Source organism: Epargyreus clarus, unplaced genomic scaffold (assembly GCF_041222505.1).
Source record: "Epargyreus clarus isolate Ecla_fem2 unplaced genomic scaffold, WU_Ecla_fem_2.2 ptg000009l, whole genome shotgun sequence".
Lineage (NCBI taxonomy): Eukaryota > Metazoa > Arthropoda > Insecta > Lepidoptera > Hesperiidae > Epargyreus > Epargyreus clarus.
Window position 1 is genome coordinate 4,506,098 of NW_027332217.1, and position 11,803 is coordinate 4,517,900.

Sequence of the window (11,803 nt, forward strand, 5' to 3'; positions counted from 1 at the left end):
GCGCTGATTGGATATGTATGGGCAAATACGTAAACAAATACAAAACCAGTTATTTTTGTAAAAACGTAAAACTTATACTAAGGGTACTAATAACATTCTATATTTAGTGGTTATTTGGGTTTTTTGATGAGAGTCAGACGTATGAAATAACAAGATCAATATTTTTTTTACTTATTCTTAAAATCGAAAATACCATCATTACCGTCGATAGTAAAAACCATGTGTAAGCAATATAATTATCGACACTACGTTTACAAAGCTTAATATGGCGATAATTTGAATTTAAATTTAACTGTTAGTTACGTGATGTCAAACAGCGAAATACGTGGAGCGATGCGCAGATCCGCGATGTTTCAAACTTGTATACGATGGTGATTTGGACACTAGTCAGCCATGTGGAAGGTTGAATATCACATATAGAATCCATTGAATGACATCGCAGCATAAACAAATAATTGACTAAGTGCGAGTCTAACTTGCACATGGAGAATTCCGTAGCATCATTTTTTATTTTTTATTGTTTTTTTTTTGTATTTGCTATCAAAGCAGCCATAGAAGTCATTTGTGAATATTTTTAACTTACGAGTATTATGGTCCAATAGATATAGAATTTTGTCGAAAAATACTAGCTTCTTCTATGCGGAATACCATTTATCTTCAACCTCTTTTCATTTTTAGTATGTATTTGTTGTTATAGCAACCACGGTAATACATGCTCTGTAAAAAATTAAAATTATTATCAATTATGATTATCAATTATGGTTCAAAACATAAAGCCCTGTAACAAAGGGACAAACGGGTAAAGGCTTAGTAATAGAGTCTCGTTCATTCCCTTTGGGCACGGAACCCTAAAAACCGTCGTAGTAAATATTAAAAGACAGACAAGAAGTCAATGTTTACAAAGTTTATAGTTAACTTGTATAACAGTCAGTTACGTGTAGTCAAACATCGAAAGTACGCGGGACAATACGCGGATTCGGATCACGGAACCGTTCTTAAAATATCTGCACTATTTGCGTCATATCCGATCCGACTATTGAAATTTTTGATACCGTGTTGCGGCGCGGTTTCGTTTGCCTTTTGCTGTCGTATCTTTTTTAAGTTTAAAATTTAGCTTAGTAAGTAGATAATTTTTTACTAAGTATTAAGAATTTTAATATTTTAGTTAATGTCAATATTCATTTAGATTTTTCCAGAATTGTGAATGACAAAAATATAAAAATATATATGGACTTCATTATGTATAATTATGCCCTAGTTGTCTCGTCCTCGATGATCATAGAATACTGACTGTTAGTTAGCTCCCTAGCACTTACTAACGCCACATAAGTTTAAATAATCTTTCTGAAAATAAAAATTCTGCATAATCTGTACCTCGTTGTCTGTCACGCGCTGTCATTACGTCGAGCTGTCATTCGTTTTCTATGTCGCTTAACGACGCCACATGTTTGTCACCGCAATAATATATAAAATATGTTATTTTATGTATAATGTGTATAGTGTTATGTTAAAAAATGACGATTGGAGACCAAACAAGAAGAATTTTCAATGGATATACGGACGGAGCGGATATACGGGCAATGTTTGTGCGAGTTCGACAACGACAAGTTCGTTCCGGAATGTATTGGTAAGTTTATTTTCTTTATTATGTTCCCGCCAATTCTGTGTTTTGTTATGGACACTCAGGCCCATCTGCGGGATGAGGCGGTGTTGAAACATCTCAAAACTCAAAGACGGTCCTTCAAAATCATCAGATGGACGTTAAGGCAACGTCAAAAGATTTCATAAAAAGGGTTTGAAACATATCTGATGGATACTTAGGCTCACCTTCATTGTGTGACCGTGTGACCGTGTCGGTACATCTCGGAGCTCAGAGATGTACCAAGTCCCAGATAATGGACACTTATGCCCAGCAGATGGGTAAGGCGGCATTGAAATATTTCAAAACAAATGAATGGGCTTTATATACCATTTGATAGACACTCAGGCCCACCTGTGGGGTGAGGCGGTGTCAAAACATTTGAAAACTCAAAAGCCGACCTATCTGATCTTTGTTTTTTCTCTGATCATTTCTTAAGCTGCCATATATTCAGAAGGAATATCATGGTCAAACTTGCTTAAGCTGCCATGGATATTCGCAAGGAATATCATGGTCATACATTTATTGCAACTATTGTGATATTGTTTAGTTCTAAAGAGCAATGTAATAAATGACAGTTAATAACTGTTCATTGTAAACAGTGGTTAATATTCCATATAGGACCACTATGTGTCTTTCCAAGATCCAGCTGGTATGAGCACTTGAAGCATGTTTCTATAAGAATTGCAGGGGAGATTAATCTTACCAACAATAAATGAAGAACGGTTACTGATTAGGCTAATGAAAAGCCCTGATAACTTACTTATAACATTAATTTCAAGTGAACAATTTATAATGATAAAGTATTAACATTATCATAACAAATATTTATTTATACCTGAAATACTTGGAAACGACATGAAATTTATAGCCCGTCTAAAATTAAACTTATTCATGAAGCAATTTAATTATTGACAAAAATATTGCTAATCAGATTGTGAATAAGGCACATAGGATTTATTTTATCATGGACTATGCAAGAACTCTCTCAGTCTGAGGAGAGACCTGTACCCAGTAGTGGGATAGAAATTGGGATAGAAGAATTGTGACCGAATGTTTGGTGAATAACTTAGAGTATTTGGGGAAACAATCACATTTGAAAAAAAAAAAAAAAATAGATATAGTTTCCAAAGCTCAATTCTGTGATGATGGTGGGTTATTGAATCCATAATGAAACGAGACTCATTCATTATTGATTAACAAACAAGTGGGTATTATCCCGGGGTGTAATCCATTGCAGTTGTTCACAACAGTAACAAAATCTTACATTATATCATCACAGATATAATGTTGCTGCAAAGTACTTATACTGTATCTTATACAGTACCTATACTGTACCTTAGGTAACCATGACCACAAATAAAATATGGTTTCCTATATCTCTAAAAAAATTATGTTTCAGAGGTGTTTTTCTCCTATTAGAGAAGCAGACGACTTTTTAATATTATGATGACTTACATCAAACATGAAGACTTAATAATTGTACAGCAAATACCAAAAACTAAAATTAACCCAGTTCTTTAAACTAGTGGGGACCTCTCTATACAAGTGTCCAGACGATGGCAAGAAAGAGATTGAACCAACCTGCAACTCAACACAGGAAGGAAGACAGGCATCCATTCCGGAGTTACTCAATGCTTAACCGTACTCAACTGTACAAGACTGGTATGTATAAATATCAAATTTGATTCATACCATTGATGGCATGATTACCATCTTAATTATGCTGACCTATGAATGAATATATTTTCCCTCTAAAATGAGAAATGGAAATAATAGATAACATTCATTCGGTAACAATGTACAAGTAACAATATTTAAGGAAAAAACACAAGTCAACCATTCTATTCCTTTACAATTTGTTTCCTTAGCTTAACAGCAACATGGTAATACAATGCATACGCATATTAAATTTAAGAAAGAAACTAATTTTATTTCAATATTTGAACATAACAAATTTTAACATAGGCCACCTGCTCAATAAATAATTTTAATTAGCATAGACTTAAATAATATTGTACTATGTGATAATATATTTTGTATACAAAACTGTTACCTAAGGCTATTTTTGACAAGTAATAAAGCTAGCTATGTGTTATTGAAGGAGTGACATGTTGCCTAGTAAGTAAGTAATAAGAACATCATTTGATATAAATTTTGTTTGTTGATATAAAAATTTGTTCAGTTTTTTATAAGAGTTTATTGCTTATTTATTATTATTGGCTGACTTATAGCATATATACACTTGTTATGTACCTTTATGAATATAAATATCATAGCCTGGTATTTCATACTTGACAATTATGTGTCAACAAAAATAAATAAAATTATTCATTTAAAGGAAACGTAAGTTCCTTGAAATTCAGTCCATATAATTGCTATCTTTAAATATATATTTAATTAAATAAATTTACTTTCTTTTTGAAATCCTTTGTTAAGATGACTTTAATAATATGCCACAGCAATTAGTGGATAAAATGCTTTATTAGTATACAGCACCTACACTTGCATAATCTTAAGGATTATATTAAGTAAATTTGGTGAAAAAAGCAAGGCATTTTTGAATTATATAAATTCATTCATAAATTTTATATCAAGGAACTACTTAGGTCATACAGAATGGGAATGAAATAAAATATTTAGTTTCAAAAGTATACACAATAATATTTACAACATTGAAATATTATCTTCTATGTCTCCATATTTTTATAGGACAAAATCAAAAGAATAAAGAAACTGGAATTCAGGGTAACCTATCAGATATCCAACCTTTGTTTACCTTGATTAAAATATTATTGGAGTCTTAACCAATTATATCCCTCAAAATAATTACATATTTATTCATACAGCTGAGCATAAGATGAGTTCACAGTGATTTTTGTGATATATATTATTATGTATATCACTTAATTAATATATACAATGTTTATATTAATTCGACAGTTACAAATTATATTTAATTATAATTACAATTTATGCAAATATATGTACATAAATATATACATACATATTATATATATAGAGGTAGTACATAATAAATAAATATATAAATTTATATTTGTAAAACGCCATGAGTAATTGTGCTGAATCCCACAGTGTCAAATCGCTAAAGGATCCAGCGCACCGATATCCCGCGTGCGTTCAAATAACTCCGTCTTGAGAACAAATGAGAAATTCACATACGTGTGATACAAGTATATATATGTGGAACATTACATTAATATAAAAAAAAAAAAAAAAAAGAAAAATGGTATCAGGGAGCATTCCTGATAGACGTTTTTTGTATTCAAAATTGGGATTCAAAATTTGTATTCAAATGTTAACAAGTGATACTTTACAGTATTATTATTATTATTTTAATAGTACCTATATGTAGATAGCCTTCTTACTGCAGCAATAAACATTTGAAATGCAGAGAAAATATAAATGATTACTATATTTATTTTTTTTTCGAGACAAAATATTACATACTTTAGCCTCCACTATTACCAATCAAGTTAATATAAATGATAACTATACATAAAATTATGAAACTTGAGAAGTTTGGACTCTGTAAAAAAAAAAAAAAAAACAAATTCATATAATAATATTTTAAATATTTTATTTATGTTTCATAAGGAACCATATTTGGTCCATTTGAACCATTTTGGTGGTATCATTTAGTACACTGTGCTATAGATTGCCTCATCTATGCAATCAAAAGTTATGCAATAAGTGTTGTTACATATTATCATTTATTATATATACTTATGTAATAGATAAGACTTCTGGGGCCACGGCAGTGCCACCGCCAAGTCGAAAAATATTTATTTTATAAGTACTGTGCTTTTTTTTGTATTGAATGTATAAGATGCTGAATTATGCTACATTCTCTTATTATAATTGGTTCTTTTTTAAGTAAAGAAGTCATAAACACACACAGGGAAGAATTAATGGAAGCGCGGAGTTGAAACAGAATTTATTATTTGATTTTCAGGATGTTTCCTAATTGAACACTGCGTTTCCGACCGGTACAGCGACCGTTCCACCACACAGGTCAGCACCTGCGTGGCGTATTTATTTCATAGCTGTGTGATGTTTGTCCGTATTGATTCTACAACAGGTCTTTGAACATCTAACAGTCAGTATTCTATGATCATCGAGGACGAGACAACTAGGGCATAATTGTACAATCAAACAAACTTACCAAGTGTAGTTCGATTGAAATTATGCTCCTAGTTGTCTCGTCCGAAGATGATCAGTCCCACCCTCCCCTGCAGGTATTACACCTGCTCCCGAAAGTTGTAGAATTAATTAAGTGTAGTAACAGATGTCCACGGGCGGCAGTAGCCACTTGACATCCGGTGGACGGCATACTTGTATGCTACTCCTATACTAAAATATATTTACAACTTTAAACTGAATGACAGCTCGACGTAATGACAGCGCGTGACAGACAACGAGGTACAGATTATGCAGAATTTTTATTTTCAGAAAGATTATTTAAACTTATGTGGCGTTAGTAAGTGCTAGGGAGCTAACTAACAGTCAGTATTCTATGATCATCTTCGGACGAGACAACTAGGAGCATAATTTCAATCGAACTACACTTGGTAAGTTTGTTTGATTGTACAATCTTTATGTATAAAAGTCCATATATTTTTCTGTATGTTACTCAAATACACATATATGAAATACACACATACATGGACACGTCAATTTAAATTATTTGTGTATAAGAACTATTTCGTCGTTTCCGATCCGACAATTGAAATAGATTTGATATTTAACTCCGGTATACTTCATTTTTCAAGTAGGCCGCACGATTTCAGTGAGTGAATGTCAAAATATTTTCTAGGTTACGCGCTCAGATGATGAATGGAGTTCGTGCCAGAGTACTTTCGCGCCAATAAATTCAGTTGTTTATACTGAATGAGTCACATAGAGCAAAATATTGAGAGAAATACGTTTCATACATCGCCGCAGATATCAGTCGCAATTAAAATGAATAGCGACATTGATCTTGATTCATATAATTAATCTATTTAGAGATCTGTTCTCAATCAAGTTCAATGCTCCACAGTCAACATAGAATACTCGAGAAACAACCTCACTCAAGGTCTCCATTCTTGAGCGATACGTCAAGTTCATTGATGGCTGTACGCTTGTGTTAGTGACTGTAGATAGTCGCGTAAACACAGTTGCGTACGTGCAAGTGTGCGATCGATACTCGAATAGACGTTGAGTTCAATTTCTATCATTTATATGCGTGTGTGCGTGTACGCATGCATATTTGTGACAGGACGCTCAACAATAGCCGGAATAGGAAGCGGCAACGGCAAAATGGGCGTGCAGACTGTCTCCCCAGACAAATTCCGTAACCAGGTTCTTGCCTTCTTCTTGGTTTGCTTTTTATTTGCTATCATTGAAACAATAGTCGGGGTTACGGCTTTACGCATAAACTTTGCTCCGATTGTATTAGGTTCAAATGTGTGAGTGGACAACGGAAATCCTGGTTCATCCGGCTATTTGAGGAGTTCAGCTTAATCGTGGTCGTTGACTTCTCTTAATGATATCAATGGATATTGTCACACTATTGTATTAATGAACGCCTTACCATTCATTAGTTCTTCGCATAGAAAGGCTATCATTATATCTGTATTTAATATTTGACACAACCAGGTACTTTTTTTGGTATTTAGAAAACCTAAATAGTTTATGTAAATGATGTAATAATTTTGATTTTAATTTTTAGGGATTCAAAACTTTTATGTAAACGTTCTTTGTTGTTTAGCTTGAAATATTTTGGATTCATATTTTTTTTTACGCTAAAATCCACGCTAAATTCGCACAAGGAAAATCGTTAATCCTGATTCCTGAACATCCTGATGAGAAGAATGGGATTTAATTATTAAAATCGTGTATTGTCATCGGTTCTTGATAGTTGTTCCAAAATTTTAATTTAATCGGACCGTTCAAAGTGGGTAAAAATCGAGTTCAAAGATCCCATTACATACATACATACAACCCAAGCTAGTAAAAGCGTGGTAAAAACATTTTTAATGCTCACTTAAATAAATATAGAACATATTGTATTAAAAGTCAATTATATACGAGCTCATCAATATCATGTATCGAGCAATCATGTTCGAGTTTAAGTACGATATTTTTTAGAAAATAGAAAAAGAGACATTTCATAATATAAAACGAATCTGACATGTTTACAATGTATGTGGATGGTAGAACCCTTCGTGGTTCAACTCCAGCGGCACCACCGCCACACCTATTTCTGGCAAACAACAGCAGTGTTAAGCGCTGCTGTGTACTGGTTTGAAGGGTGTGGTAAGGGAGACATACTTTACCGAGGGGTTCCAGCGTAGTCCTGAGGGGTAGCGCCGCATCTGTGATCGACTTCAGGTAGGAATATCTAAACCTATCTTGAGTTGATTACAGATGTCCATAGGCGACACTTAACATAAGGTGGACTGCATGCTCGTCTGCTATTCCTGTATTATAATAAATTTACAGTAAAAAACATTAAATGACACATATTAAACAGTTGACGTAGTCGTGAATGGTACGGATGGTTTTCATAATTATGCCTGTGACGTCCTCTCAGCTGTTATCATTGACCATATCAGTGAAATCCACCCATTTGCTACTAAAATCGTCTGTTGCAACGTCAATGATGATTTCATTGCATTTGTTTTCATAATCAATGGAAATGCTTATCAAAACATAATGTTAAATCTACCCAAATGAAGTAAATTGTTGTTTGTATATTGTATGTCCAATTGTTATCATGTCTGTTTCACTTGTTTATCAGTTTTGGTACCGCCTACAGAATTCGAATCGATCGGACCGATTCAAGAGATCGTTTAATAATTGGCCAAGTGCAAGTCAAATCGCACACGGAGGGTTCCGTACCACCGACATTTTTGTATGTTTTTGTTTTTAGTATTTATTATTATAGCAGCCACTAAAGTAAATACGTTGTAAAAATTTGGACAGTCTACCTATTACTGTTCAATAGATAAAGCGAAAAACGTCGAGTAATAGCGGTTTTCTTGTATGGAGACCCCCATTTATTTTCATTTTATTTTTTTTATTTTTAGTAGGTCCCTATTTGTTGTTATGGCGGTCATATTTATACATACTCTGTAAAAAATCAAGTTTCTATCTATTACGGTTCAGGAGACAGAGCCTTATTACAGACGGACAGACGGACAGGCGGATAGACGGACAGACAGACAGACGGACAGACGGACAGACGGACAGACGGACAGACGGACAGACGGACAGACGGACAGACGGACAAACGGACAGACACCGGTGTCTTAGTAATAAGGTTCCGTTTTTCCTTTGGGTACGGAACCCTTAAAACGATATTAAAATGTAGACTCTATTTGGTAGAGTTACCTAACTTGAACCCTTTTTAATTTAAGTACTATAAACTTTTAATTTATAGCTATCTACATTGATATACATACAGTACAGTTGTACACCTTATTAACGTGTCTGTTATCACGGTAGTCGAACTACATAGAAACATTTGACCAAATGAAAAGTTATGAAAATCTTAAATGGAATTACTCATATATTTTTGAATTACAATGTAACTAAATAGACCGATACTCTTTTCTAAACCCAGCAGAATAATTGCTATAATTATTCTCATGACCTTCACATGTGTTCATCATGATCGTGTCTGCGATATGACAGGTTGTAATTTCGCCAGTTCTCACCAGCTTTTTGTGACTCCGGGTTAGGGAGCATTCGCACAAACAACACCCCTAATCATACCTTTTGATACCAAATTACCCCGATTATCCTTTGACAGAAACAATTTCAAAGGACCTCATTCGTTGGCAGAACTCAAAAATATCTAGGTCACGAATACTGTCCCAGCCTCAGGCTTAACCATCGAACATAAATACTAAATTATCAAACCGGCTAATCATTAGTTTCGGTTGCAAAACTCTTTGAAAATAATATTAAATTGACTGCATTTAACCGGTCTCGTTTGTGCTTATAACTTGTTTTGTTTGTTTGAATTTTGAATTTTACAAATTTAATCTCTGTTTCAGGTCCATTTTGAAGCAAAGTCTGCGGCGTAGTGAGGTAAGTTTGATGTAATTTTATATGTACTTAAATAAATAACATTTACACTATTTTTTCAAAAAGAATATAGTCTTCCATAAATGTTTAAAAGTACTACGGTGACAATCCATAGGCATGTAAGTACAATATAAATAAAGAATACAACAAAATTCCATACGTATCGTACGTGCATTATTGCTATATTAATTGTTATTAAATAAATTTAAATAAAATTAAAGTATTTTTTGTGCTTCTTGTAATCTGCGGTTTCGAATAGTGTCAAGTAAAATATATCCATGTTTCTTCTAGATAACGTAGATTTTCAATGATAACATTTTTAGTAACCAGGATTAAAGAATACCAATTTGACGACGAACAAAAAAAAAAGAAATACAAACATACGCGCGAGAAGAATAGCCCTTCCTTGGCAGTCGGGTACAAATAATGTAGATTTTTATAGGTTTCACTGCTTTAAGTAGGTAATATTCTGCAATATGTACATCTGAATTGATAACAATGAGTTATAACTATTGTCCTTATACCACATATTTATTTTGTATTGTAGTTTAAATATTACAGATACACTTTAGTTGTCAATCGGTATTGTATAAAATTGGACGCGTAATTAATTTTTCAGAGAAGCTTATCGAAGCTTATTTCTTTCGTAAACAAAAAATAGTTTACAAAAATGAATGGTTCAAATTATAATTTCATTAACATTATATTAAGTTAATATTTATATAAAGTTAAAGTAAAGATGTATAATTATTTAAAAAATCGTTAGTCGGTAGGTGATTAATAGAAAATTAGTATTTTTTTTATTTACCATTACCGCCTAGATTATTTATCTATGGTTTTAATTTTGTCAATGTGACACGTTTCTGACTTTAGTGCATTCAATCACATAGATTTGTGTACGTATGAAATTTGGTTTTGGTATTTTTAATATTTTTCGTGCTTCTATTTTTGAGGAAATTGTTTATTTACGTGAGGTTATGGTTAATTTATCATGTGTTATAAATTGTTGTTATTAATTGGTGATGAAGTTAGGGAAACGGGAAGAATTTTAGTGCTGTCGTCATGTTGAGCGAATGGTTTCATCAGTACGAAAGAGTTCTGAACATTTTTCAGGTAAAATTAATTTCATTTATTATCACGTTGGGAGTAAAATAAATTTGTTGTTTGTTTAGTACCTTAGCTGCAACTCTTTTGCAATGTGAATGTCCCACTGCTGGGCATGCGTCTCTCCATATAATTCGGGGAAGCCTAGAGCGTAAAGCGTACTCCACTAGGCTACTCCAATGCGTATTTCTGAAAGGAATATTAGTTGGTTTTAATTTTTTATTTGACCCTAACCCTAAAGCAGACGCGTTACCAGGTGGAATCGTCAACATCGCCTATGGACATGTGCAACACCAGAGCAGTTGCTATTGCAACGCCGGCTTTAAAGGAGAGCTCTTTTTCCACTTTTTTAAGAGCCCTACGTCATTACATAAAAATAGACGTTTAGTACCTTATTTAATTAATATTTATTGATGTACTCGTATGTACATTTTATTAGGTCAGGTTAAGTCGTTAGACGCGGTAAAATGGCCCGTCAAATACCGTTTCGTATCTCAACTTCAAAAATATGAATAAGTACATTATATTACGTACAAATATAATATCAAAATAGGATTGATTACGTTGCACTGATACTCGTATTGTTTTAAACAGACATATTTTTTCACTCGGTGCAACAACGCGACGAGGTATCTCATTGATTTCATCCCTCATAGGTACTACGCTTCAATTAATCAATTCAATAAGCGTAATACCTCATAGGTATTACGCTTCAAGTAAAATTGCAAGACAGTTAATTAAAATCTTTATTCTTTTATAGCATCACAAGAAATATTATTTCGATTTAAAACGGAACTTTCAGGATCAAGGTTATTATTGTCTTCCAGAAACGTTAAATTAAAATATATTTTCTAGAGATATGGAATAAAAAATAAGACGCGTATACGAAAAAATCGTAGTACCTAACTAATAAGTATTTAACTATCAACATACTTCGCTGACTGTGAGTGTAAAATGTTATGT

At 33.0% G+C, this 11,803-nt stretch overlaps 1 long non-coding RNA gene across 1 annotated transcript; it reads left to right on the top strand.

The window, feature by feature from the left end:
- Positions 1 to 1,476: 1,476 nt before the first annotated feature.
- LOC140744798 (uncharacterized) lies at positions 1,477 to 6,245 on the top strand. Its single transcript, XR_012102586.1, has 3 exons — positions 1,477 to 1,627; positions 3,042 to 3,304; positions 6,113 to 6,245. It is a non-coding gene; the product is annotated as an uncharacterized LOC140744798 (long non-coding RNA).
- The last annotated feature ends 5,558 nt before the right edge of the window (positions 6,246 to 11,803 follow it).